The sequence below is a fragment of the Grammomys surdaster genome, unplaced genomic scaffold (genome assembly GCF_004785775.1).
Source record: "Grammomys surdaster isolate TR1022 unplaced genomic scaffold, NIH_TR_1.0 126086, whole genome shotgun sequence".
NCBI lineage: Eukaryota > Metazoa > Chordata > Mammalia > Rodentia > Muridae > Grammomys > Grammomys surdaster.
In genome coordinates, this window is record NW_021620894.1 from 3,906,208 (window position 1) to 3,932,868 (window position 26,661).

Here is a 26,661-nt window from a genome sequence, read left to right on the forward strand (position 1 = left end):
ATATTTCTGCCTGGTATTATGAAAGAGACCAAGGGCAATTCACACTTCCTAGGTGGGGGAGTTTCTTCTTCCCAGCAGAGGAAATGTCTCGCTAAGGCAGTGAGTGGTTGGAGGCAGCTTGGAAAACCATAATCCGTAGACTAGCCTGCTTGGGATGTGTTCAGGAAAGTCTACTGGACAGTACCCAGCATCCTAAAGTCTTTTTTCAGATATCTGGGCTTGAGCCAGAAGATCTTGATTTCAGTCAAGAGAAAATACTGTCTGTGGCAGCACTCTGTGCATCCAAAGCCGTGCAGAGAGCAGCAGCTCCGGTGTAGTGAGCCCTCACTAGATGCTGGCACTGTCCTCAGGGTCTTCCACATGTGACTCTTTCCATGCTTCAACCAGACGATGAAGTGACTCTTGAGAACCTGCACCCATGTCCTGGGTATGTACTAGTTTTGCTAAGTACTTCTTTCTCTCAATGCAAGAGCTTAACATTGTGATATTTTCTTTTACACTTTTATTTGTGTGTGTGTGTGTGTGTGTGTGTGTGTGTGTGTGTGTTTACTAGAGCTCAACAGTGTGGGTGTAGAGATCAGCAGACAATTTGCAGGAGTCAGTTCTCCAGTTCTCCAGTTCTCCAGTTCTCTCTCTCTCTCTCTCTCTCTCTCTCTCTCTCTCTCTCTCTCTCTCTCTCTCTCCAGTGTGGAGCCCAGAGACTGGACTCAGGTCTTCAGTACTTCTTCTGAGCCGTCTCGCTGGACCAAAGTTTCTTCTTAAGAAATTCCAACTTTTCTTGGGGGGCGGGAGGCGGGAGGAGTGGGCTGGAAAGATGGTTCATTGAGAGCATTTGTTGCTCTTGCAGAGGACCCAGGTTCAATTCCCAACTCCTCCATGGTAGTTCATAAGCATCTATAACTCCACTTCCAAGGAGTCTGATGCCCTCTTCTGACCTCCACAGACACCAAGCATGCATGTGGTACACAGACACGTATGTGGGCAAAATCCACATAAAATAAAATGAGTAAATCTGATAAAAATAAACTTTCATAGTAAGCCAACAACCACTTACTGTTTTGATGACAAAGAGGATGCCGAACAGTCAAGTCTGTCTGTCTGTCTGTCTGTCTGTCTGTCTATTTTTTTGTGGCAGTCTTCCTGTATAGCTCAGGTTAACTTCACACTGAATACCTTCCGGCATCAACCTCCTTCCAAGTGCTTGATTACAGACCGGTGCCGTCCCATCCCGTCCCCCCCCCCCCGCCCCCATGCTCTGTGTGATTGCCTTCTGCGCCTCTTGACATGGTTTGTTGGAGCTTTTTCTTTGGACCGTTTGCTTTAGTTGTCTTTCCCCTGGCTCTGGAAAACTGCGGGGCAGAGAAAAGGATGGGTCCAGAAAACAGCTTCGAAGGCCGCTATTGAAAACCAGGCCCCCTGAAGGCAAACCGTTTTCTGTTAAGTCTGGGGCAGTTTTTTTCAGAAGTCCCAGCCTGGCTTCTCACCCTGCCACAGCTCAGTGCTGCCAGGGTTTATTTTAATTGGGATGGTTGCCATTTGCTCTGCACAGGGCTAGAGGGCTGGCAATTAAGATGCATTGTGCTTTAATTGTGGTGACTTTGAGAGGCAAGGGGAGGCTTTTATAAACATCCGTATTGTTCTGTCACAAAGGAGGAAGAAGAACGAATGTTCATCTGACAGTGTATCTTATAGCTGTGGGGAAGGAAGGGGGGGAGGGCTTGCACAATGACAGAGCTGACACATCAGTATTAAGCTGCTGTTCCCTCAGAGGAAAAGCAAGTTGTCATGTTCCTGTGCCCGCTAGTGTCAGAATCCACCCAGATCACAAAGCTCCTTTGTAAAGGACTTCCACAGAGGCCACAGAGATGCCCAGAATGGGATCAGCTGACTTTACTTCCTCCTCTTCCTCCTCCGCATCCTCCTCCTCTTCCTCCTCTTCCTCTTCCTCTTTCTCCTCTTTTCCTATCCCTCCTCCTCCTTCTCATTCCTCCTGAAACACTGTCTCACTATGTAGCCCAGGCTGGCTTGGAACTGATCCTTCTGCCTCAGCCTTCCAAGTGCTAGGATGACAGCTGGCATCCCATCCTGTGCTTGCCCTTTCAGAAGTCTGCTCTGGCTTTTCCCCTCTCCTTCTCTTGGGCCAGGAGGAAAGGTCAATCATTGCATCAGAACAGCCAGGGAAGTCCAAAGACTACTTCCAGTGCTGATGGCTGAGTGTGCTCTTGGTAAATGAAAGCAGATTTTGAGCCTCTGGGAATGACCACAGCTCCTGATCTTCAAGGGAGTTCTTCGTGGCTATGAGGTCAGGCACTGCTGCTCCTTAGGGTCAGTTCCCTCAGCTGGCACATGTGGGGCTTCCCTTAGGCTGTCATCCAGGACACAGGAACTCAGGAACTCTTTGAGAGTAGGGGGGTCAGGATTATCCAATTGGAAGCTGGGTGGATAAAGCAAGCTGTCTAATTTCCTCTTGTACCACAGAGAAACCCTGCCAGCTTTACATCTTGGGGAGTTTTATGAAGTTGTTTTTTTTTTTTTAATGAAAAAGTTTGGAAACGCTTTTAATGCTTTTGAAAATACAGAATAAGAGTCTTGGTTTAGTTAGTGGTTTGGAGTGTGTGTGTGTGTGTGTGTTTGTGTGTGTGTAAAAGTACGTGAGCCCTTGTGTGTTTTTCATCCATATGAGAGTCCCAGATCAACATCAGAATCTTTCTCAACCATTCCCCATCTTCCTTATTTGTTTTGAGGCAAGGTCTCTCAGTCGAACCCAGAGTTTGCTGATAAAGCAAGTCTGGCTAGCCAGCTAGCTCTGGGATGCTGGGTCTCCACCTTTTTACCTTCGGAGTCTAGAATTACGAACAGGCCACCATGCCCACCCAACACTTAGATGCATTCTGAGACTCAAGCTAGTCTTTGTGCTAGCACCAACACATTTTGCACTGATCCATTTCCCTGACACTGTTTTGTTTTGTTGTTTTGTTGTTTTGTGTTTTAATAGGGTCTCAAGTATCCCAGTATGCTTATAGTTTTAAGTTAACCTGAAACAAGCTAGAGTCATGGGGAGTGAACCTCCATTGAGAAAATGGCTTCATAAAATAGGGCTGTAGGCAGGCCTGTAGGGTGTTTCCTTGGTGATTGATGGGGGAGGGTCCGGCTCTTTGTGGATGGTTCCACATCCAGGGACTTGTGGTCTGAGGTTTTATAAGAAAGCGTGTTGAGTAAACCATAGAGGAGCAAGCCAGTAAGCGCGCCCCTCCAGGGCCTCTGCATCAGCTCCTGCCTCCAGGTTCCAGGTCTGTTTGTCCTGACTTCCTTCAGTGTTGACTGTGATGTGGAAGTGAAATAAACCCTTTCTTCCCCAACTTGCTTTGGATCATGATGTTTTATCAGAGCAATAAAAAAAAGAAAAAAAGAAAAAGAAAAGAAAACACCCAGGATAGCCTCAAAATAGCTAGGTACTGGAAGTTGCCTTAAACTCCCTATCTCCCATTCTCTACATTCCAAACTCGGGATTATAGGTTTGAACCGCCACACTCAGCTACAGAACTGGATGATTTTTAACACCTGGTTTAGTTTAGAAGTCTGTAATTGAATAAAAAGGAAAGCAAGGGAGAAAGGAACAGGATTCACATCATGAGGAAGAGACGAAGAGACAAGTGAGACATGGGCCAGGGAAGAAAAGTAGACGAGAAAGGGGCCTCCCAGGATGAGTGTTGGGGTGACACTATGCTGCAAGGGCTGGCCAGTCCTGCCTCACCACAGGCCTATCCTACCCTTTCTCCTGTCAGCTAAGTGACCCTCTTCAATCAGTCCTCTCTTAAGCTCCTTTATTGTCATCCTCCTGGATGCTCGGAGGCCAGAAGCTCCCCTTCAGTTGAACTGGTCTGAACTGGATGCATCCATAAAGGCTGGCACAGTGGCTAACAGTCAGTCTCTGACTTTATCAGAGCAGCATCAGGTTGCTAAATAGCACCTCCTTCCAAGACAGGTCAAGATGACCTTGTTGACATGAAAAAGGACCACAAAAGGAAGGAATAAAAAAGATGATGCCCCAAGTCCTGGAAAACCTCTGCCATTCCCAGACCACCGCTCTCCCTTATTAACCTCTCCTTACCCCCTGTGTATGCATAACTTCCTGATTCTATTCCATTTATTTCTGGTTAGCAAAAGTGCATTCTGGCACAACACTCTTGAGGAGGTCCGAAGACAACATGAAGGAGCCAGTTCGTTCCCTCCACCGTGTGGCTTGAGTCATCCGACTTTGGAGCAGCCACCAGCTAACGTTCTTGTTTTGTTCTGTTTTGTTCAAATGTCTCACTCTGTGATTGAAGTAGATCTGAAACTCAATACATAGCACAGGCTGGCCTTGAACTTGGCAACAACTCTCCTGCCTCAGTCTCTCTAAATCCCATATGCTGGGATTCTGAGCATATGCCACCAGATCTGGTTTAGTTGTATTAAGAATTCTTAGCTGCTGGTGGTGGCACACACCTTTAATCCCAGCACTTGGGAGGCAGAAGCAGGTGGATTTCTGAGTTCGAGGTCAGCCTAGTCTACAGAGTGAGTTCCAGGACAGCCAGGACTACACAGAGAAACCCTGTCTTGAAAAACAAGACATAACAACAACAATAAATTTTTGACTCCAAATGGTAATGGTGTCATTTCAGAATTGTAGAATGAAATACTAAGATCAAGTCGCTTTTCTTCTTGGTCACAAGTAGAATTGGAACCGGAAGTCGTGTTGCATGGTGCATAACTGTAATCCCAGACATCTAGAGGTAGAGGCAAGGAGAGGGTTACGAGTTCCAGGCCAGCCTGTGCTACATAGTGAGTTGTAGGCTACCCTGAGCTAAATGAGACCCTGTCTCAAAAACCAAAGAACAGGAGTAGGGTCTGAGTACTGAAGAGCATGCCTGTAGTCTCAGCACTTGGGAGGCTGGAGGCAGGAGGATTGCTTTGAGTTTGAGGCCAGATTGGTCTACCTAGCAAGTTCCAGCCCAGCCAGTGCCATTTGGAGAGACTGTCTCACAAAGAAACAAGCGAACAAATCAAGAATCAGTAGTACAGCTACACCAGATCCAAGAACCTCAAGATGGCTGGCCACTTCATTGTCTGTGTATTTGATTCCAGATTGTTTAATGTATAAAGTCAGGTTACAGAGCTGGGAAGGCCAAGGATAGAAACATAGACCATTGGTCCAAACCAATAAAAAACATATATATATATATATATATATATATATATATATATATGACATATAAAATATATATTTATTTCTAAAAGAGATTTATGGAATCTTATTTTTGTGTGCATATGTGGTGTCTGTCCATGTGAATGATGGTGCATTTGAGTGTGCAAGTGCACCTCCATGTGTCTGTGGCCAGAAGAGGGCATCAGGTTTCCTCCTCTCTCCCTCTCCACCTATTCCTTTGAGACAGAGTCTGTTTCTGGACCAAAGGCTCACGATTTCCCAAGCTGGAAGCTAGCAAGCCCCAGTAATCCCCCTGTCTCAATTCTTTGGAGCTGGGGTTTCATATTTTTGTGAGACACCAGGCTTGTTGTGTGGTTCTAGTCTAGGATCTGAACTCTGGTCTCAGGACTGTGCAGCAAACTCTCAACTACTAAGCCATCTCTCCAGCCTCAGAAAACTTGTGTATTTTTTTCTCTTTTGATTAAAAACAAAAAGATATTTCCCTTGACTGCACTCGGAAGAGCTGCTTTTGTTATTTGCTTGTTGGGCTATGATATTTGTCTGTCTTTGGATTCTTTCTTTCTTTCTCTCTCTTTCTTTCTTTCTTTTAAATATTTATTTATTTTATGTATGTGAGTACACTGTCTCTGTCTTCAGATACACAAGAAGAGGGCATCATCAGATCCCATTACAGATGGTTGTGAGCCACCGTGTAGTTGCTGGGAATTGAACTCAGAACCTCTGGAAGAGCAGAGGGTGCTCTTAACCACTGAGCCATCTCTCCTGCTCTGTCTTTGGGTTTCTATCCTGAATCTTCACTGGAGAGTGTATGTCTCCCTGTTCCTCCCAATAAGGATAGGATTCTGCCTTGGGGTCTCTGTCCCCACTTTGTCACGTAATAATAGACGCGTTGTAAAAGAATCAGAACAAGGCAGGAAGATGTAGAGTTAGTGGCCAGCTTGGGCCTCTTCTCTGTCTCAAATGAACACATGATGACTATACCACGAGGACAAATAAGAAGTGCTTGTTCTTGACAGTCTCCGTATCTCCTCCAGCTCTCTCTTAACCTTTTTCATCATAGACCTTGGATAAAAGGGAGTAACCCTGACCAACATTTTAAGTGTCTGCTTCATGTTAGGACTTCCAATTATTATTTAATCCCATTAGACACCCCCCCAAGCAGACATTTATATAAGCCATGTTGGAAGGTACATGCTTTTTCCAGGCAGAACAAGCGCTAGACATCTAAATGCAGGTTGAAGGCATTCTACAGTGACCCATAAATGATTAGTCTTGCCTTGAGATATTGTCACCGGCTCATTGTTTCAGGAGATAATTCCTACACTTGTGCTGTGAAATGTTCTAGCTCACAGGACGATCAGCACTGGCAGAAGAAAAACACATATAAAGGGTTTTAGCAAAGCTGACTTAGAAGTAAACGTTACTAAGCTCATTAATGATAAACAGGCTTTTTTCCCCCCTCCTACTCCCTGTCCACAATGACTGGATAACTATTATCTCTGAATGCAGGCTCACAGATCCGTGAGACTTCAAGGAATTACAGCGTCTAACAGGAGACAAAAGAGACCGGGACACGACAGCACAGGATGTGTAAGAGACATTGTGGTTTGTCCAGATCTAGCCGCCGTGTGGGAGGATGACAGAGGAAAGTGTCTCCAGGGAGGAGGTCTCTGCCTGACACTGAGCGATGAATGGGAGGTTCTTTGAAGCAGAACAGGACAGCGAAGGAGAACAAAACTGAGGCAACGGGAAGGAAGTATTTTCCACTGGGCATGTTTGCGACCCAGCACGCAGGAGGCAGAGGCAGGAGGATTATTATAAGTTTGAGACCAGACTAGTCTACACAGAAAGTTCCGAGCCAGCCAGGACTACGCTGTATTATGATCTCATGCCCTTTATCAGACACTGTTCATGATAATAATCAAAAAAAGAAAAAAGAAAAAAAAAACTACATACCATTCCAAGTAGCGGATACATGAAAGCTAGCCAATAGAAAAGAGGCCATCCCTGAAAACCCACGTGGCAGACACCTGAGGATCAGGGACAGAGAAACCATTGTTTCAGATGGTACATGCACCAAGCTGTAGAATTGGGCTGTCTGGGTTCCGCAGCTGGTCCCTGGCCAGCATGGTCATCCTGCTAAGCACAGCGGTCCTGCTGGACTTGAACCACTAGGATCCTAGGGACAAATTAGTCACTTCACAAAATGCTGTTCGTTCTTTAATGTCTAGCTAAAGCACTTCAATTACCATGAAGTCTTCCAAGACCCTCAGCTACTGAGAACTCCGACTTGATTTTTAAAATTGATTTATTTTATATATGACTGTTGGCCTGCATATGCATATACCTGGTGCCCGTGCCATGAAGGTCAGAAAAAGGGCATCAGGTCCCCTGGAACTGGAGTTATAGATGGTTGCAGGCTGCCATGTAGGTACTTGGGGACAGATCGAAAAGAAGTAGCTAATGGGTGATAGTCATAAGGGACATTTTGGAGAGGTTGAGGGACTTGAATGTGGACCAGATGCCAGCTGCTGTTGGACTGATGTTGTTTTGTGCAGCGGTGATTATGTCAGAGGATGGTCTTTTCTTCTGAAGATGAGCTGACATTTCTGAGAGTAAGGTGGCACAATACGACAGGCTGATCTCCAGATGGTTTAGCTGCGGAGAACTGAGAGTGCCAGTCTAGAGCGAGCAAAGGATAGCCCGCGTGGGAAGCCCTTGCCAGTTCCTGCGTCTGCCGGAACGGACACACGGACACTCACTGCACTCTTCTTTCCATTTCCCTCTGGTTTTGAAAATGTTCGAAGAGCTTTTTCAAAATCAGCAAGTTGTAGTTAAGGGGCTGGCAGTATAGATCAATTGGTCTAGTGTTTATCTAGTATCTTAGCCAGGGTTTTATCGCTATGAGAAGACATCATGACCTAAGCAACTCTTATAAAGGACAGCATTTAACTGAAGCTGGCGTACAGTTTCAGTGGTTTAGCCTATTAATGTCAATATTGGGAAGCATGGGAGCAGGAAGGCAGACATGGTCCTAAAGAGGAAGCTGAGAGTTCTACATCTTGATCTGCAGGCAGCAGAAGGGGACTGTCTGTTTCTCTGAGTGTACCTAGAGCGCGCGCGCACGCGCGCACACACACACACACATTCTCAAAGGCCCACCTCCACAATGATACACTTCCTTTAACAAGACTACACCTACTTCAACAAGGCCACACCTACTCCAACAAGACCACACCTACTTCAGCAAGGCCACACCTTCTAATAGTGCCACTCCCTATGGGCCAAGCATTCAGACACAGGAGTCTATAAGGGCCATTCCTATTCAAACCGTCACACCTAGCTTGCAGAAGGCCCCTGGGGTTGATCCACGGTGCCACATGAATGGAACCGTGGTCACAACTATAATCGAAACACTCCAGAAATAGAGGGTGGAGAATCAGGAGTTCAAGGTCATATTTGGCTCGGTTGAGGCTTGCCTGAGTTGCAAGAGACCCTGTGTCAAGCAAACAGAGAGTTGAGGAAGGAAGAGAGGGAAAGAGAGAGGAAAGGAGGAAGGGAGGAAGTAGAGGAGGGAGGGAGCGAGGGAGGGAAGGAGGAAGGGAGGGAAAAAAGGAGGGAAGGATAAAGGGAACTACGGTGGAGAAGTATAGCAGTCTTTCAAATTACAAGGAATGGCTAGGTTTCTCCACAAAATTGTGATGCATTTGTGGGAAAGTAACCGGGAGATCCCCAGATCCCAGCATTCAGGAGGCAAAGACAGGTGGATCTCTGAGTTTGAGGCCAGCCTGATCTAGAGAGAGAGAGAGAGAGAGAGAGAGAGAGAGAGAGAGAGAGAGAGAGAGAGAGAGAGACAGAAAGCATTTGTAGGAAAGATACAAAGTAGGAGCAAGGAGAGGTCTGGGCCTCCTAACAGCCAGCAAAGCCAGGGTAGAAACAAGTGACTCAGGTCTTTACCCTAGGAAAGTACCCAGCATAGGCAGAAAGCACCCAAGACTCAGAGCCACCAGGCACCTTAGTCTCTGGCTTCTGCCTTTTTTTATGTCCTATGTCACCACACCTGTAAGTGTAATGACTCAGCCAGCCGTCATTAGGAGGGGTAACTTTCAAAACCAAAGTGAAGTGGCTCTTCTCAGGCTGCTAGCGGTGAAAGCCCGTTTCTTAAGGGAGGCCTCTCTATTCTCAGGGGCAGCATGTCTCCCCGAAATGGGCTTGTCTCCCTTCCATATTTGCCTTATTACAGCTACTGCATCCCCCAAGAGCTAGTATTTCAACCTGTCTATAGAAAAAAAAAAGTGCTCTAGGTATTTGTAATTCTATTTCTGGTCCTCTGTTTCCAGGAATGTCGCTACCCCTTGTCTCCTTTGACTAATGCTTGCTACTCCCAGGAGCCAATGCACTTCTCCATTGACAAAGTGGCTGGTGGTGAAGTCAGCCACATGCTCTGAGCTTGTCTGGAAAAAGTTCTAGGCAGCTGAGAGACACTTGATCCAGAGCTGAATGGCCACTCTGTGCTGCCGTGCTAGTGTGGGGCTGGCTCTTATCTGCTGCCCTGTTTTGAAGAGAGTCACTCATTCCCTTATTCAGAATGAGTAACAGTCGGCGGTGAGGGATGGATAGCAGGTCCTTGATTTCATTTCCTGCCCGTGGTTTCTGCACGGGGGTCTGACGGACAGAGAGAGGCATTTCAAAAATGTTCACGCAATCAACACCGCTAGCAAAGTGGGCAATTCCCTAAGATGGACGGACTGCTGTGCCCAGCAGCATTCATTGGGTAGTTTACGTTCCAATGCAGTAATTCTTAATATTGTTCTCCTTTACTTTGTAGTCACATCCTGTATGTGGACTGGTACATAATTCTTAACAAGGGACAGAAGGAGATTAAACACCATTTACCACCACAAATGAATCAGGTATCTTTGTTGACTTTTTTTTTAGAAGATTAATTTTCTTTTTAATTATGTGTCTGTGTGTGGGTATGTACTCATGAGTGCAGGTCCCCGAGGAGGCCAGAAGAGGGTGTCAGACTCTCTGGAGCTGGAGTTGTAGGCAATTGTGAGTTACCTGATGTGAGTGAATTTGGGTCCTCTGCAAGAGCAGAAAGCAATCTTGATTTTTTTTTTAAGTATAGAATAGAGTTTATTCATGGCATGGGGAGGGGAGTTAAGAAGATAGTAGAGGCAGAGAGAGAGAGAGAGAGAGAGGAGAAGGGGAAGGGAGGGGAGGGGAGGGGAGAGGAGAGGAGAGAAGTAGAGACCCACCATGATCACGTGGAGCGAGAGGGGGGAAGAGAATGGGGAGGGGGGAAGGGGCAAGGGGACAGAGCAGGAGCAAGAAGGCAAGAGCACAATCTTGATTCTTGAGCCAGTTTCTGAGCCTCAGAATTGGGTATTTTATACCACACAGTTTCCTTGAATCTTTATGAAGCATCTTAAGGAGGGTCTCCCCTGCCTCCTTTCACAGATGAGGAGAGCGAGATTCAGTGAGCTGGACCTTATCCCAGACTCTGTTCTACGCGTCAAAAGCTGAAATCCAAGCTCCTCCCACTACGGCTTATGTCCGAGAACTCAGCGCACTCTATCATTTGCTAGACAGTCATTTGGCTTTAGATTGCTCATTGTCCATCATTCCCAGTACATATTTCCTCGTTACTAAGATGCTCTTCACTGAGCACTCTTGAGAAGAATGAGAACATGTATTTTCAAGACAGATATTAGCAAGACTCAAGTGACCCTCATCTTCATTAGCCTGGAAAGCAGTGGACCGTTGGTCATTGCAAGCATCCATTATAGCACACACACCAGCAAGTCCCAACTTTCTCACACTGGTAGGTATGGGGATGTTACCAATTTTCTTCGGAGATACTGTATCAGTAATGTGTTAGTTCTGAAAAGTAATAGTCAGAATTAGTATATATTTAACGTCTCAATTATTTCCTATGCTTAGCACAACATAGATGTAACTGGACTTCTAGGGCAAAAGCCTGGATTCCTGAAGTCCAAACAAGCTAAGTTTCACCATCCATCCCATGTATAACAGTTTCCTCTGAAATAGAAACATTCCATCTTGCAGAGAAACTCCTTAAACAGGAAGGTCAATTTGAGGAACGATTAGCTTGCGCCCGCATGGGCGTGGGTTCGTTCTGTTGGGCTGAGTTGTGGGTCCCCGCATGTCTTCTGTTCTTCGTGGGTGCTTGACTGAGTTGGTTCTGCATGGCACCAGGATGCTGGACTGTGAGAAGCCGCAGGATCGCCCCGGGACAGTGGGAAAACTCAGTCTGAAGTTCCATGGGGGGGAGGGGCAGGGGCTTTTGAGTTGGGGATCCCTGGGGCCAGGAGGAAGCCAGAGACCGACTGGTTTCAAGCTCTGGGGCTCCCAGACACGGCTGGGAGGCCGTGGCAGAAGGGAGACGCAATGGGGCGGGGGGAAGAAAGAGGCCCAGGACACCCCACGGGAAGAGATTTGATTATTATACTCGCTTGGCAGGGTCAGCAGCCCAACTAGCTTGTTTGAAGAGGCAGACCTCCTCAGGGAAGCACGGAAGTCCCCCAAAAGACACGAGAGGTCCGTGGTTTTTTCAGGCTTTATTTTCATAGCGGATGGTAGATGGATCTGGATGTACCCCCACTTAGGTCAGAGGGGATCTGACTTAAATAGGGAGGGAGGGAGGGGGAGGAGGGTCGGGGAAAGAATACTTAGTTAGCTACAGCCTCTGGCCTTTAGGTATCTCATTAATATGGAAATCTCTCGAGACTGAGGCCTGTAGTCACACCCTCTACCTGTGGAGGGGTTGGTAGGAGTGTTGCCCTATGTGACTGAACGGGTACAGATCAAATGGAGGTCTTAGATCGAGTATTAGGAGTCTGGAACCTGGGGCCGTGGCAAGATACTTGCCATCCCTCACAGACAATGGACACCTGTTGGGTTTCTGGCTATCTCTAAGCCAGTGCTCTACCAGAAACCAAAGCATCCTTTCACGGTCCCACAGGTCAACAACTCAAAAATTTCAGGAAGTCCTTGAAACTGACCAGATTCACTAGGCCTCTCTCTGCTCTAGTGTAAGCCGAGCTACAAAAACCTTCAGACCAGAGCAGCTGCCTGGAAAAAGCAGAAACCAGCAGAGCTGCCTGAATCGATTTAGACCAACTAAGGTACCTGGAAAGGACACTGTCCAACCTGTTGAACTGGCTGCAGGATGTTCAGTATATGTTGAGGTAGGCTTTAAATCATTTCTGATGCTGTAAACAACCTCTCACCCATATTCCTGTAAGTAACTCCAGTGAAACTCATTGGTTCACCATGTTGGACTTTGGTGGTATTGATATTTTGGTCTGTCATGGGCTTCCTATCTAGGGTGCATAGATGTGTGCGTTGTATCTCTCCAGGAAAAAATTTGTCATCCAAACATGTACAGCCCAACATGCTACTTAAAGAGACTTATAATATTGAAAAACAGGAAGAGGAGATTTAATCTATGTTGCCACATGGGAATGAGTGTGAGTTTAGTGACTCTAAAACCAGCCTTTAGGGTGCTGACAGGAGCTTTAGGTTGTCGAGAGGGAGAATTAGGACAAGGGCAAGAGGTCTGAGTCACCAAGCAGTTGTGGTCTAGACACGGTCTAGTTGATCATTGTCCCCGTTTGAGTTTGTCAGGTAGCCCGGAGAAGATGTTATAGACACAATTGCTATGCTTGAGGAGATCGATCTGGCTTCTACACGGTCAGTGCTTGTTCTCCTGGATCATCTCAGCCTCACAGATAATTGCCCTCATCATCGGACTGGGGGATGGGGGGATCCAGTTTGTGAGGCTTTTGCTGTTTCTGGAATCTAAGGCAACTGCAGGTTAAGGACAACAAATTGTAAGGACAACCCTTTGCCTTCATGGGTACATGCAAGGAAGGCATCAATGCTTTTATAGAAAAACAGCAGAAACAGAAAACATTTTCTAAGCTCCTGTTACTCAAATAGACCTTTTAAAATATTGGATATTTTATTTATTTACATTTCAAATGCTATCCTCTTTCCCAGTTTCCCCTCCACAACCCCTCTATTCCATCTCCTCCCCCTGTTTCTAGGAGGGTGCTCCCACACCTACCCACCGACTCCCACCTCACCGCCCTGGCATTCCCCTACACTGGGACATCAAGCCTTCAGAGGACCCAGGACCTCTCTTTTCATTGATACCAGACAAGGCCACCCTCTGCTACATATACCACTGGAGCCATGGGTCCCTCCATGTGTACTCTTTGGTTGGTGGTTTAGTCCCTGGGAGCTCTGGGGGGTCTAGTTGGTTGATATTGTTGTTCTTCCTATGGGGTTGCAAACCCCTTCAGCTTCTTCAGTCCTTTATCTAACTCCTCCACTGGGGACCTCTTGCTCAGTCCAATGGTTGGCTATGAGCATCTGCATCTGTATTTGTCAGACTCTGCAGAGCCTCTCAGGAGACAGCTATATCAGGTTCCTGTCAGCAAGCACTTCTTGGCATCCACAATAGTATCTGGCTTTGGTGTCTGCAGATGGGATGGATCCCCAGGTGGGGCAGTCTCTGGATGGCCTTTCCTTCAGTCTCTGTTCCACTCTTTGTCCCGGTATTTCCTTTAAACAGGAGCAATTCTGTATTAAAAATTTGGAGATGAGTGGGTGGCCCCCTCCTTCAACTGAGAGCCTTGTCTAACCTCTGGAGATGGTCTCTAAAGGTTCTCCCTCCCCTTTGTTGGGTATTTCAGCTAAAGGTAACTGCTGTGGCTGTTTAGACAGGAATGTAACTTAAACTCCATAAACTTCAGGTTTTGCACAGGTTAAGTAAAGATTTAAAAGACACTGTGTCAGTAAATGATGGGGCTCAGTATCAGTACAGAGCCCAGCATACAGAACACTTTGCCGACATAGACATAGCAATACCAAATAAGATCACGTCAAAACTTGGTAAAGCTAAAGGAGACGCAGGAAATAATGACTGTGAATGGGAAAGACAGGGAAGGAGAAGAGGACCCTGGGGTGGGGCAGGGTGGGGCAGGGTGGGGCAGGGCAGGGAAGTTGGTGGTAAGAGGAAGGCATTCAAATTGGAACCTGGACTCTAAGAAGCTGATTAGCTAGATAGAAATGACAATGCTACCCTGCATAGCAGAAGCTAGGGTTCAAGGTCTCAGGTGTGAGGTGTAATAATTGTGTTACTTCTGACCTAGTTCAGGTTAGACGATTCAGGATCTGCTCTAAAAAAGCTTTTTACGGGACATACTGTGTAGGGTATGTGACGGTTAAAATGAAGTAGGAAATAAATTAAAACGTAGGCTTTATAGCCCTAGAAGAGGTAAGTTAGCATACAACCCCATATAGGTCGAAGAGAGATAGTCCAACCATACACACAGTCTTTCACGGATGCAGTCTTCTGTGGTCATCCATCCAGCTTGGGGAATTACTCCAGAGAGGCTGGTTCCCCGTTAGGAGTAGCCCTCGTTTGCATAACGTTTTCCATGGGTTGCGTTTGTGTCTTACAAAAATGTTCAAAAGCCCTGCTGTCACCCTTCCATGGATAAGAAAATTAGGAGTCCCCTTTCATGGCACCCCACTCCTGGCCTTATTTATGTTCTAGGCCATTTTATGGATCAGCTGTCAGGTAAGACATACTTCGAGGGTGAGGATGTCCGTTCATAAGAATTGAAACTACGGTTGTTTGTCTAAGTATCTCTGCCTCTCTTCACTGCTACAGCTCCTGCAAGCTGCTGGGATGAAGATCCAGAGGATACGGCCAGACTGGCTCTCTTCCCCCACAAAAACATCTGGTATGAGTCAGGCCTTGCAAAGGCCCTGGAGACAGGCCCTCGTCTTTCAAACTCAACCCAGCCGAATGGCTTGAGGGGAAGATACAGTATTTAAAGTCAACCTGACTTTAAGGAATTGACTTCAGTTGTCAACCTGACACACGGCTGAGAAATTGCCTTCCTCCGAACAGCCTGTGGGCGTGTCTTAGCAGCTAATTGATGTAGGTGGTTCCTGTGGGTCGTCCCATTTCTGGACAAGTATATTCTTGAGTCAGAGAAGGAAGCTAAGCAAACCAGAGAGCTAAAGCCAGAGGGAGCAAGCCGGTCAGCAGCAAAGTCTCATTGCTTTTTGCTTCGGTTCTTCACCTCAGGTTCTCAGCTCGAAAGAACCTGTCCTTGCTTCCCTCAATGACCGACTGACCTGTAAGGTGTAATAAATGGTTTCTTTCCTCAGGTTGTTTCTGGTTGTAGTATTACCACAGCAACAGAGAAGTAAAGTAAACCCAGGGGGCGTACGTTTGCTGACCACCGGTAATACTGCAGATAGATGAGACAGAGTGCTAAAGAGGACAAATGACTCAGGGACAGGTTCAGCTGAGCCCAGGCCGCTCCAGCTTCCTAATTTATGTGTTTTCCTGTTCTCAGGCTTTGACACCTGGGGACAATGGCTCTTGCCTGTGAATCACAACTGCGGGATGAGCTGGAACTGTTTTTGCAGGCGCGATCTGTAAAAGAGGGAAAGTAAGAAAAGGTCTGGAAACTTCCAATCTCCTGGGCCCATCAGGAAGAACGCGGGATAGTCCAGCCCCCACCGGAAGCCATTTGTCCTTTGCTTCACCTTGAAGGAGTTTAAAAGCCTTCCTGTAATGAAGAGGCAGGGATGGAGGAGGGACCAAGGAGGGAGAGAGTGATGGGAAAGAGAAGAGGCACGGAGGAGGAGACAGGCTTGGGCCCCTGTAGCTGTTTCCTTTTGTTGCAGTGGGGTTGTGTTTGTAGGTCAAAGACAGATGTCAAGTGGGAGGGGTGGACATGGGGACCACAGCTGCTGGGGGATGGTACAATGGCACCAGCCCATGGAGACTCTGGAGGGAGGAGACCACAGAGGTTGGGAGAGGAGGAAGTGAAAGAGTCACAGGGGTGGGAAGATAAATAAGGTAGACCCTCTTCCTTTCCCATCAGGCCACCGTTCTGAACCCTAAGCCCGATCAGGGCTCACAGTCTGGTGTCTAACAATAGCCACTGGTTTGGGCATCTGGTTTGGCTTCTTTGCTCCCACACGGTGTGACCCTGGGCAACTGGTCCCCAGCCTCTTCACCTGCAAAATAGAGATGGTGCCATGGAGAACAGAAGGAGACGAAAACACCTTGCACACAGCTGTAAGCACACGGGAAACTCTTTATAGCGAGAAACTAGAAGCACGGTCTAGAAGCACGGAAGCGTTGTGATGCGCCCTATCCAGGGAGTTCACATTGACTATGTACCGTTGGGAGTCATTTCCAACTGGAGTGTTCATCCCTGCAGGCTGACTTGTCACCGGGAAGCCTTGGGAGAAGAGTGTTTCCATCCTCAGTTTCCATATCTTCCTTCAAGGGAGGCTAAGATGAGAGACAGCCAGAAAGGGATGAAGGAAGGGACTGGTATCTTTTCACACACCTTCGATTTAACCTCTCTCTACTCTGCTTGTCATTTTCTCCAAGGCAATGGGTACTAAACCCAGGCTTTGCACAGAGTAGACAAGCATTCTACCACTGAGTGCTTTTGTTTTGAGACAGGATGTCACTGTGTAGCTCAGGCCACCCTGGAACTCACTATCCTCCTGTCTCTGCCTCTGGTGCTGGGATGACAGGCATGTGCCACCTTGGCTGGCTGTTCAGCCTAGCTTCTTCCTCGTTATATTCTCCAGTCCTCAGTGGCCCAGGATCTCTCTGCTTCATTGACTTCGGCTCCTTTCTACTCCGCTCTGTTATACATGAGCTGTGCAAGCACGGAAAAGAGAACAAAGAAGAAACAATAACTCCCTAAGACTTTGGGTGCTGTCTCAGTAATCACAGATTTGTCCCACGGATGTAATGTCATATGACCCTTCCAGAAGAGACAATTGTATGTACATTCTATCTTACAGGTGGGAATAGGTATGTATTGTGGTATACACACACACACACACATACACAGAGAGAGAGACAGAGACAGAGACAGAGACAGAGAGACACAGAGAGACACAGAGAGAGACAGAGACAGAGAGAGACAGAGAGACAGGCAGTTAGAGAGAGCAGGGTGGGGAACACACTGGAGCCCAACCCCCGGGGAATTGGGATCCAGAGCTTGGACTCTCTTCTTCTGTGTCTGTTTCAGGGTAGATGTGGTGAGGTCATTCAAGGGCCAATGGGAACAATTCTCGGAGGAAACCTATACCTTATAAGAACTAGAATAAGAACTATCTATGAAATATTGGGAGTTTCTATTCCAATTTTTTCTATCAGCCCAACTCAGACCTGAGCCAACCCGGCCCTACCACTGCCAAGCTTGTGTGGCTGGCTGTAGCTGAAATGAAAGTTAAGTCTAGTGTCCTGGTCCCAGGCCATGACCTTTGCCACTACTTCCCTTCTTGGAAGAACAAATTTTCAGTCTATGGCCCATGAGCACATTAGTTATGTAAGAGTTACTATGGGTCTTGGACCTATGGACCAAGGCCACCCTCTTGAGAGGAGACCAAAGAGCCAAAGAGATCTAGAACGTGCTGTCCCCAAGAGATCCATGGAAGATGGTCACTGTGGGGCCAAAGAATAAACTAGTCTTGGCTTTCTCCGTTCACCGTCTGTAGGTAAAGTACATTTTAATTTTTCAAAATTCTTTTACGTTTAAGTTGACTTTGCATGTACACACATGCCAGAGCATGCGTGTAGAAGTCAGAAAACAACCCTGACAGCTGTGGATTCTGGGGATCAGACTCAGGTGGTTGCGTTTGTCAGAAAGCGTCTTTACCTACTAAGCACTCTCACAGACCTTGATAAAGGATATTTTATAAAATCAGCCTGAGGTCTGGCAGTGGTGGAACACACCTTTGATCCCAGGACTCCAGAGGCAGAGGCAGACAGAGCTTTGAGTTCGAGGCCAGCCTAATCTACAGATTGAATTCCAGAATATCTAGGGCTAGACAGAGAAACCCTGTCTCAAAAAAAAAGAAAAAGCCAAAAATCAAAAACCAATAAATTAAACAATAAATTAAAGTCAAATCAGACTTGAACTAGGTCCAATTGCTCAAGCTGGTAAGGTCAACTTCTCAGGAGGCTAAAGCAGGAAGATCATAAATGCAAGCCCTGTGTGGGATAGAGTGAGATCAAGCCTCAGGCAATCAAGTGACATCCTGTCTCAGAATAAAAAGTAAAAAGATCCATGGGGAGAGCAACAATACCAACCAACCAGAGCTCCCAGGGTCTAAACCACCAGCCTGGGAGCAGATAGGGAGGGACCCATGACTCCAGCTGTATATGTAGGGGAGGATGGCCTTGTTGGGCATAGGTGGGAGAGGAAGTCCTTGGTCCAGTGAAGGCTAGATGCCCCAGTGTGGAGGAATTCGTGGGTGGGGAGGTGGGAGTGGGTAGGTGGGTAGGGACACATTGTCATAGAAGCACGAGGAAGGGGATGGGATAGGGGTTCCTGGGTGGGGAGGAGGAAAGGGATCACATCTGAAATGTAAATAAAACATCCAATAAAAAAGTAAAAAGATAGGCTATAGATCAGTCCAAGAATATTATATTTGTCTAGTATATACAAGGCCCCAGACTCAATTTCCAATACACACACACACAGACACTCACACACACATACACACACACACACTCACACAGACACAGACACACACACACACACACACACACACAGACACAGACACACACACACACACACACACACACACACGCATGCATATGTAAATGGAGTTGTATCCATGTTAAGCTAAGAACTCAAATTTTTTTTTTTTTTTTTTTTGCTGGCTTTGGGGTGAAGTCGTGGTCCTTGACAATACTCAGGGCTCTCCAGTGTCATGTGATCCTTGTCAGCCCCGTCACCCCTGTCTTTCACACTCTCAGTTTTAGTTCAGTACAGGGATCAGTGACTCACCACAATTGCCTGCAAAAGGTGTGTCTGTGCTCTTGAACACAGACAAGACATGGGGAATTATAGTGGAGAGACAGGGCCGTAGCGAGACGGCCTGGGTAATGAGAACCTAAGGGCAGACTGTCTGTCGCGTCTGTTCTGGCATTTGGATGAAGGATGACTTCCCGAAAGGATGATATCTATGGTAAAAGCTACAGGGTCTTAAGGGATCAAGAAAGCCAGGGAAGCAGTTCCGGTAAAAGGAATGAACTATGCAAATACTGGAGAAAATAATAACGACATTCATGAGTCAAAGTAAGAAAGGTCTTGATAAAGCTTCCTAACTAGTCGGGCCTCTTGTTTTGGTCTTTGTTGTGGAAACAGGGTCTTGTAGTCAAGCCTGGGATTGAACTCTTGATCCCTTATCTCTGTCTTCCAAACATTGGATTATAGGTATGCACCATTAAACCTGCCCCCAGGGAAGGTATTAAGCTTAAATTTAGGTAAACAGGGAACTAGTGTGTGTGTGTGTGTGTGTGTGTGTGTGTGTGTATAAGAGAGAGAGACAGAGACAAAGAAAGACAAAGACAGAGGGAGAGAGACTGCTCTGGTCTGAATGTATCCTCAAACACTAACATGTTAGAAACTTAGTTCCTAGCTGCTACATGGAAAATTAGCCGTTGTCCAAGATTAACAGTAGACAGTTTCTAGTGCAATAGTTCATGAAGGTACCACCTGACAGATGGTGGTTAGTACACAGGGCCTATGCCCTCATCAGTAGAGACACTATTTTTTTTTTTTTAAGACAGGGTTTCTCTGTGTAGCCCTGGCTGTCCTGGAACTCACTCTGTAGACCAGGCTAGCCTCGAACTCAGAAATCCGCCTGCCTCTGCCTCCCAAGTGCTGGGATTAAAGGCGTGTGCCATCACTGCCCGGCAAGTAGAGACACTATTAAAAGGCCTTGTAGGTATGAAATCTGTCTGTCTGTATCAATCTATCCATCTCTCCTTTCTGTCTGTCTGTCTATTAATCCATCTATCCATCCTTTCTCTCTCTTTCTCCTTTTTCCTTCCCTTCACTCCCTTTCTCTTCCTCCTCTTCTTCCTCCTACTTCTTCTTTTGGGTATTTTTGAGATGGTCTCAAGAAGACCAGGCTGGCCTCGAACTCTCTGTGTATGAACTCACGATATAGCTGAGGCTATTCTAGAGCTTTTGATTTTTTTGCCTCCACCTCCCAAGTGTTGAGATCACACACACACACACACACACACACCACCACCACCACCACCACCACCACCACCAAGCTGGTTTTAAGTAGTACTGGGATCGAACTCAGGACCCCACTCAGGCTCTGCAAGTATTCTACCAACTAAGTTACATCCCCCGCTCTGATTGTGTTTTGTTTTGAGACTTGGTCTACCTATAGAATCCCAGGTTGTTTTCAAACTGGTGGCAAGCCTCCTGCCTCTGTCTTTTGAGTGTTACCGTGGTTAACTCGTCATCACCTGTTTTCATTCTTCAAGAGCTGTAGGTCGAATGAAATGTCTCATTCATACTAGGTAAGAACTCCACCTTGAGTTCCGACCCTGAGTTCTACCCAGGCCTTCTCTTTCACTCTGTATAAGAGGACACAACACTGGTTGGCCACTCCCATAATTTCTGCACCACCATGTCTTGCAGGCAGAAAGAATTGTAGGTGAATGTTTTTGTAGCTGGGTTGGTGTCCCCATCTCCACTGTAAATCTTGCCTGGTTACAGGAGATGGCTGGTTCAGGAGCTGTATCCCCAGTTACTAGGAATCTTATCTAGATTCCTTGTAGATTCCTGGGAGTTTCTAGCTCCTCCCTGAGGTATACCCCAGTTCCAGTTGTCTTTCCCAGTACTCTTTCCCTCCATCCTGGGAATGGCTAACCAATGACTGATCCAGCTGGAGACCCATGCTACGAGAAGTCCAGCCTTGACCCTACCTAGAGGGCCAGGAATCAGAGGCTGGATAGCCCGGGGACCCAGGATAGAATCAAACAGAACCAGCAATTAAAAAAAAAAAAGTCAATGAAATGATTGCTGATGATCGTCTGCTATACTCGTAGACCTGAGCCTAGCATAATTGTCATCAGAGAGGCTTCACCCAGCAACTGGCGGAAACAGAGGCACAGCCAATCGTTAGATGGAACTTGGGGAATGTTGCAGAAGAGAAGACGGGGAGGGAGGATTTGAGGAGCCAGAGGGGTCGAGAAAACTACAAGAAAACAGCCCACAGAATCAACTAACCAGGGTTCATAGGTGAACGAGAGTTGCAAGTGGTTACAAGTGGCTTAATGTGGGTGCTCAGACTTGAACACTGCAACAGCAGTACACATTCTTAACCATGGCGCCACCATCCCACCGGCATCCCGTCTTTGGTATTTTGTTTTGTTCGTTTGAGACTGATTTGGACTCTACAGAAATCCATGTGGAAGACTGAACGGGATGCCGACTGTGCATTTGAACATAAACTATTAGATTCTGGCGAGGAGTCAGAATCAGTACCTTCTGGAGGGTAAGAAATGACTTAGACACAAGAGAAGAAGGGAACGTTGAACTCAGAGGTGAGAGCCAGTGTCACACCATTGTCAGAAACGGGCTATTTGAGGAGAGAGACTTAGGACACACCTATAGCACTTGTGACATTAATGTAGGCCTGGAAACAAGTCGGAAACAAAGTTGAAGCATGTGTGAAGAGACTCACAACCAGACTGTCATCCTACTCCAGGCAGCTAGCACTCTGGGCCTCTGTGCTCTTCACTCTGCAGACAGAGAGTACGACAGACACACATGGAGTTCCAATCAAGCCTGGGTCACCAGGGACCAGAGACTCTTGAAGTCAGTCCTCTACCGCCAGGAAGCAAGGTGGTTGACCCACCTCCTGCTCCAAGCCACGGGCAACCGCTGGCTTGATTCCCAGTGGTGCTTTGCGAGTTGTTCCATGAAGTCAATGACATGAGTCTCCTGGTTTGGGTTCAGATTACAATCAGTAATCAACCAACCTCTCCCTAAGGGGGTGCGGAAAACATTTCCGGTTTAGAGACCGGAGCCCATCTGTTTCTCATTTTATCTCTGGTCTTGAAGACTCAATGGCTTACATGCTTCCCACCACCCACCCGTGCTCCTACCTTAAGAACACACAGCCAGCTGGAAGCAAAGTAGCCTTGTTTGTACTTGACTTCCTTTGTCCAAGCAAGAATGGTGTGTGCAGTGGGGATTGCGTGGGAAATTCCATGTTTCTGTGCGGAACAGGTGAGGTGCCTGACTTAAATTTTTTTTCATGAAATTTTAGTTTCTGTATTTAATCTAAAAAAAAAAAAAACCAAGTAGATATAAGCAAACAGTACATAAAGCCATATCTAACTAAGTGGTAGACAATAGATGTCTCCACCCTAATGACTTAACAGAGTCATTTGCATAACGGAAGGAAAGCAGTTGATTTGTGGATCGGCTGAGTGTGAACTCTGGCACCGAACAGGCATCTCCGAGGCTGCAGCGTTTGCCATCAGTGTCTCTCCTGGGATACAGGAGCAGGGACCAGTCTCCAGACACCAGCTCGGTTTTCCTTTGTGTTACAGGTCCCTCTTGTGTTGGCTGTGAGCATTGTCTTGCTTTCTGCACCTTGAAACATGAGACCTAATGTAGTGAGTTCCCTTTGTCAGCGTGGCAGCTAGTGTCCTGCTCTTTCTTCACACAATGGTCACCATCTCCACCACCACCACCGTCAGCACCAACTCCCCCACGACTGCTGTAATCATCACCATCGTGACTATAGCATCTAATATGAGTGTACAAAGTCAGAGTGCTAGTTCAGTTGATAGAGTGTTTGTCGGGCATGCACGAAGCCCTGGATTCAGTCCTCAAAAGGATGAACACTGGTGTAGAAACACACCCAGCGTTAGGGAGGCAGGCAGGTAAGAGGTTCCTGTCAGCCTACAGAGCTACCTACATAGTTGGAGACTGTTTCAAAGACAAAACAAGCCATTTTTCCAGACTGATGGGCTTTAATTTCTTTGCTGTGTTCCCTCTGACAAGTGTATGCCAGTTTTCACACTAATTACGTGGACAGGTACAATAATGGTCACACGACTAAGACCCAAAACAGGTCTTAATATACATTGTATATAATGTATATAATATATATATAAATTGCTTGCTGATGGACTGAAAAAAATAAATTGTTTTCAGGCAGGATGTTACAATGGAGCCACAGCTGGCTTGGAACTCACTGTGTGGGCCCCAATGGTGTTGATCTTTCTGTGATTCTCCTGCCTCTCGACCGCCAAAGTCACAGGTGTGTTCTACCCTGCCCGACTCAAAAGCTGTCCTTCACACACTCATCTCTCCTTTAGAAATTTTTACCAAGACTGAAGAAGATAGAACCGAGGCAAATTGGCTGTGCAGGTTTGAGTTGTCTGCCGGCCATGGGTATGATGAAGCAGCCAATGACAACATGAAAAATTCACCCATGGCATCTTAGCTTGGATTTATGCTCCAAGCTAAAATATAATTCCTTCTCTTGTACGTTTGTTGTTGCTCCCCACACCTCTACTCTGTGGCAGTGTCTCAACAGAGTAGCTCAATTGACGTGAATATCAGATTCTCCTGTCCTCATGTCCTAAGTCTTGCTAGGCTGCCTGCCCATGCCCCCATCTTCTGAAGCGGAAACAAGCCTTCTTCTGCACGCCAAAACCTAGCATACACGTGCCAGCTTCTCCAGTTCCCTAAATCTGACTGCAGCAAACCCTCAAGCTGAAAAAGCAAACATGTGATTGACGTTCGTCAGGAGAGGTGTGTGTGCAAACATTATGAAGGATATATGATGATGCTCCTGACCGAATGAGAGGACCTCCTTCCCTGAATTCACACAGAACAGTGTGTATTCTGTGCGCAGGGCAATTCATTTGGCCATTGGACTGGACCACTTTACAGTTCATCTTCCTGTTACATCAGCAGGATCCTTGAAGTTGGCCCAATGTCTCTTTGAATTCTTCAGACAGACAGAGAATTTACCACAGAGTGAGCCCTAAATAATAGTTACTGGGGAAGTTCAATGCAGGGCTTGTGTTTCCTATGGATACTGGAGATGTATCAGAGGAAGGAATACTGTTCTGTGTGCCTTTCTACCGTCCTTGTTCTTCATCTCTTTTCCTACCATGTTCAGAAGAGGATCCAGGGCTTGTGACCATATACACAGCAAGCAGGCTAGCTTTCCAAAGCCACGAGATACCTCTGCAAGTACCCCAAGCTGGGTCCACGTTTCCTGACAACGGCTATGCAGAAGGTGGTCAGGCCTCACCCAAAGGCTGGCATTGGACAGAAAGTAGCAGTCCAGTGGTGTTCCTTGTAAACTGTCATCCATTAAAATAGCAGTAAAAATCTATGCAGGGTTGACAAGATGGCTCAGCAGGTAAAGACTTCTGTCACTACACTTAACAATCTGAGTTTGATCCCCAGGACCCAGATAGCAGAAGAAGACCTGTTCCAGCAACTTATCCTCTGATCTCTACGTTTTTACTGTTGTATGCACCTTCCTCTCCACCAAATTGAAAAAAAAATTATAATGAAGAGTAGTTGAGTTTTTTTTTTTAAAGTCTATTCCTTGGAGACATATGAAACTTGTTTTTTTGTTTTGGTTTTAGTTAGTTAGTTAGTTAGTTAGTTACTTTGTTTGTTTAAGATAGAACTGTGCTGTGTAGCCCAGGCTGGCTTAGATTTTGTGATTCTTTTATTTCAGCCTCTGGAGAGCTAGGGTTACATGCATACCTGTCATAGCCAGCTATAAAACTTTTAAACACACTTGGCAGCTTGTCATATTTGAAGAAAGCTCTTAGATATTTCACCTGTAATAAAATTTGAGTTCACTGTGACACGATTTCCATCTTGGTGCTCCTGGTCTCTCTGACAGACGTTCTTTACTTGGACCTTAATATAGTTTTCTGCCGCTGAAGATGTGGCTGTCTGCTGGGCACTGGGGTGAACTATCCTGCGTTGTCTCTTTTCTCTCACTCAAATTCGTGAGGTAAGGGTCATTACCACAGGTCAGCCGTGCAAGGAGGAGTAATTGGCCTGAGCAGTAGACATCAGTGCTGGGACTGGGATCCAAGACTGTCTGGTGTCCAAGGCTGCGTCTCCATCCTCTGAGGCGTGCTGCCTCCCTGAGCTCCATGGGCTGAGTTCATTCCCCTAAGTGTGTTTACTGTTTGCGATGTCTTCCTCAAATTCCGTTTCCTGTCTCATGCCAACTAACCTTGTAGAGAGTCTTCATTCTTCTTGTAGAAGACTGTTTTCTCATTTGTTTGAGATGATGGGCCTCACTGTGTGGCCTTGGCTGTCCTCAAACTCTATGTACACCAGGCTGGGTTTGTTTTGAAATCCTCCTGGCTCTGCCTCACAAATAGCTAAGATCCCAGGTCTATATCACCATATCTAGTGTGCTTTTCCTCTGTATGTTTTTTTTTTCTATGACAGGGTTTTGTGTAGCCAAGGCTGGCCTCTAACTTGCTGTGTTCCAAGGATAACCTGGAGCTCCTAATCTTCCTGCCTCCATCTCCTGGATGCTGGGATTACATGTGTGTAATCACAGTGATACATGGAACCACTATGCCTGGTTGTATGCAGTTTGAGGGATCAAACCCAGGGCCCTATGAATGCTAAGCAAAAGTTCGACCAATTGAGGCCCACCTCCAGTCTAGCTGTACTCTTTAGCTTAAAAAAAAAAATTCTGTGTTTAGGATAGTATAGTGACATGTCCCAGTCGTCAGGCACTTCCAGACACATTTGGGCTACTGTCTTTGTTACCTGGCTTACCAGGCAGAAACAACTCTGTATACAAACGATAATAAATTCACATCCATGCAGTATGAACCTACAGATGGTTGGGCTGATGTGCCGTTACCTTGGCAACAAGGAAACTGGCTTGCGTTTTCAGAAATATTCTGTAGAAGCAAAGAAAAATTCCATTTGCCACGATCATTTTTTTATTCCCTCGAATTAAATCTTTCAGTGAAACTTGTTAAAAACTATGTTTCAGCCAGATTTTGTCTACTTACGGCAATCGTAGCATGTAACATTCCCATGGGGAGAAAAAAGTAGTTTTAGTATTTTTGTCCAGAAATGATCCTCACTGTCCTGGTGACATGCCTGGTATAGGCTGAAAACACCCTCAGGAAACTGAGGCAAGAGCAGGAAGAAACAGACATGGCTTCCCCGACGCTTAGCTGTCCCATTGCTGCAGTTTCCCCCTGAAGGTTGTCGCATGAAGCTTACCCAGCTTCAGATACAATGCAAGTTAGATCTCAGAAAAAATGAGATGAAATAAAATATAAATAAATAAATAAATAAATAAATAAATAAATAAATAAAGGATGGTGATTCAGACCAAGGGTCCAGCAGTTGCCTGGAATGCACAAAGCCCTAGGATTGACCTACAGTGGGACAACAAGCAAAGTAAGTATAAAGACAGGGGCTGTAGTGGAGTTGGTCCCTGCCTTTGTGAAGCAGAGGCAAAGATAAAAAGTTTGAGGCCTTGCCGGGCGGTGGTGGCGCACACCTTTAATCCCAGCACTTGGG

At 46.4% G+C, this 26,661-nt stretch overlaps 2 long non-coding RNA genes across 2 annotated transcripts; both read left to right on the plus strand.

Annotated features, from left to right (window-relative positions):
• Positions 1-315: 315 nt before the first annotated feature.
• LOC114611264 lies at positions 316-10,780 on the plus strand. Its single transcript, XR_003709809.1, has 4 exons — positions 316-427; positions 6,719-6,799; positions 10,038-10,122; positions 10,673-10,780. It is a non-coding gene; the product is annotated as an uncharacterized LOC114611264 (long non-coding RNA).
• A 112-nt stretch (positions 10,781-10,892) lies between these two features.
• On the plus strand, positions 10,893-15,760 carry LOC114611263. Its single transcript, XR_003709808.1, has 4 exons — positions 10,893-11,036; positions 12,267-12,423; positions 14,919-14,991; positions 15,616-15,760. It is a non-coding gene; the product is annotated as an uncharacterized LOC114611263 (long non-coding RNA).
• Positions 15,761-26,661: the final 10,901 nt, after the last annotated feature.